We start from the raw sequence: 2,835 nt of genomic DNA, 5'->3' as shown, positions 1-2,835 counted from the left end.
GAAGGATTAGCTATTTGTGCTGACCTTAGATTTAAAGAAAAACTTAAAAAAGATAGAATTAATAGTAAGAATGAATTAGGAAATTTTTGTCAACAATATGGTTATCAACCATTAACAGGTCCGTCTACTTCAAAAACCAAAAAATATAATAAAAAATCTTCAAAATATTTCAAGAAAAAGAAATATAATAAATCAGAAAAATATAAGAATTATAAGAAAAATAAATTTTTAACATCAAAAAACCCTTATAAACGATCTAATAAAAATTCTAAAAGAAAATCAAAAGACATTATTATTTGCCATAAATGTGGTCGTAATGGTCATAATGCTAATAATTGTTATGCAAAAACAAAAATTAATGAATTAAATATTTCGGAAGAATTAAAAGAACAAATTAGAAAAATTATGCTAAATTCTGATTCCGATTCTGATTCTAGTTTTTCCGATTTTCAAGAAAATGATTTAAACATCTTAGAACAAAATACTTCAAGTTCGGAAGATTCTGATACATGCAAATGTGTTGTAATAATAATACTTTTTGGAATAATTTATTAAAAACCAGATGGCAAATTATTGCAAACGTTTCTAAAGAAATAAATAGAATTAAACAACTTAAAGAAAACGAAGAAATTAAATTAATTAATACTGAAAAAGACAAATATAATTACAATATTCAAAAGGAAATAATATATTGTTTATCAAAAATGATTAAAAATAAAAATATTGTTATTAGTGCTCAACTTAGTATTATTAAAAATATATCTTTTAGATTAAATCAATCAACTTGTTAAAATGAATATTAATATAGATATTTCTAAAATACCTTCATATGTTAATTTTGACAAGTAGTCTTTTGGTAATAATCCAAATTATTTTGATGTTCAGAATTACCATCGATATTCCATTCGTAAACAGAAGCACCATCGTAAGCTGAACGATCATATTGAAAAGCTCTTTCTTCAATTTGAACATCAGGAAGAGAAGGTCTATTCCAATAATTTTTAATAGTTGGTTTTGGATTATTACCAAAAGAATTAATCTTATTTAATCTTGAAAAATCATTTGTAAGCTGATTTATATCATCATTGTCATTTATGAATTGTTGAGTAAGATTGTCTAAATTTAATTCACTTTCATTATTACTTTCATCAGATTCGTCAAAAGAGTCATTATTTGTTCTTAACATATTTATAGATACATTTTTTGAAATACGAAAATTAGTAAGTCTTTTTTCTAATTCATCAATTAAATCTTTATTTCCAAGATTAAAATTTTCATTTATTTGATGAGGAATGAAGCTGACATTACTAGAACTTGCTATATTATTATAAAAATTCTTTGTTTTAATTTTATTTTCTTTTGATAACTGTAAATTTATAGTATTTTCTTCAATCCTATTTAATTGTTCTGAAATAGTTAAAAGAGTTTCATTTGAATAATTATTTTGATAAATAATGTTTTGAAAACATTTTTCATTTGTTATCTGACTCGGAACTTTAACTAAAGGAGTTGCAATAAAATTATTATCAATAATGATTTCCTTTTTTGGCGGATATTCAGAAATAATTTCTTGATTAGTAATAACATCCTTGTATGTTTTTGAAGAAACAGGAAAAACAGTTTGCATTTTAAAAGGATAATCTATATTATGTTTAGGAACATAAATCAATTCGAACCATTGAAAAAACGGAGAGTGAATTTGATTTGATAAAACATAATCTTCCCAAAGTCCAAAATGTAAAAATCTTATATAATATGAAAAGTTTTCTTCATGCCAAATTCTTTTTGTATTATTATAATCTTTATAATATTCTTCTTCTTTTAAATAATCAAAATTAACATATGAAGGTATTTTAGAAATATCTATATTAATATTCATTTTAACAAGTTGATTGATTTAATCTAAAAGATATATTTTTAATAATACTAAGTTGAGCACTAATAACAATATTTTTATTTTTAATCATTTTTGATAAACAATATATTATTTCCTTTTGAATATTATAATTATATGTGTCTTTTTCAGTATTAATTAATTTAATTTCTTCGTTTTCTTTAAGTTGTTTAATTCTATTTATTTCTTTAGAAACGTTTGCAATAATTTGCCATCTGGTTTTTAATAAATTATTCCAAAAAGTATTATTATTACAACAACTAATCTGTCTTTTAGAACTCATTAACACGTATATTTAGATAAATTTGTTAAATAATTATCAAGATGTATATTAAAGGTTTTTAATACTGCTTTTATGTTATTAATTTCTTGTTCTAATTCTAATAGTTCTTTATCATTATTTATATTTTTTAATTCTAATATCTTTTCTTGTAAGAGTTTTTTAAATATTTTTATTGAATTTCTTAATCTCTTAATAGCAGTAACTCTATTTCTATTTAAAGAATTACAATTTATTTGAACTTTATTAGTCATAATTGTTGTCTATAATTTTGAAGTTCATTAATAAAATCAGATTTAGTAGGACTTGGTAAACTTGTATCACTAGTTTGATCTCCTTGATAAAGAGGTTTAGGAATAGAACTAGAATAGTCAACAGTTTTTAAATTTAAAGACTTTGATTTTGAAAACGAAGATTTAGAAGTACCAATTTCAGGAATAGAACTAGTAGAAAATCTAGATGATGAAAAATTTAGAGAAGAAAAATTTATATCAACTGAGCCATCATTATGCTCAATTATACTTGAAATTTGTTTTGAAGAATCTAAAGATTTTGGTTCAATAACATTTTGTAAATTCCAATTACATGATTGAGTAATTTCTGACCATTTAAGTCGTTTAGGCATATGAACTTTTGTATGATTAGTATTTGCTTCGTAAAT

Source organism: Lactuca virosa, chromosome 4 (assembly GCF_052849685.1).
Source record: "Lactuca virosa cultivar CGN04683 chromosome 4, Lactuca_virosa_CGN04683_v6, whole genome shotgun sequence".
Taxonomy (NCBI): Eukaryota; Viridiplantae; Streptophyta; class Magnoliopsida; order Asterales; family Asteraceae; genus Lactuca; species Lactuca virosa.
The sequence above is the reverse complement of the archived record's forward strand: the minus strand, read 5'-3'. Positions refer to the sequence as shown.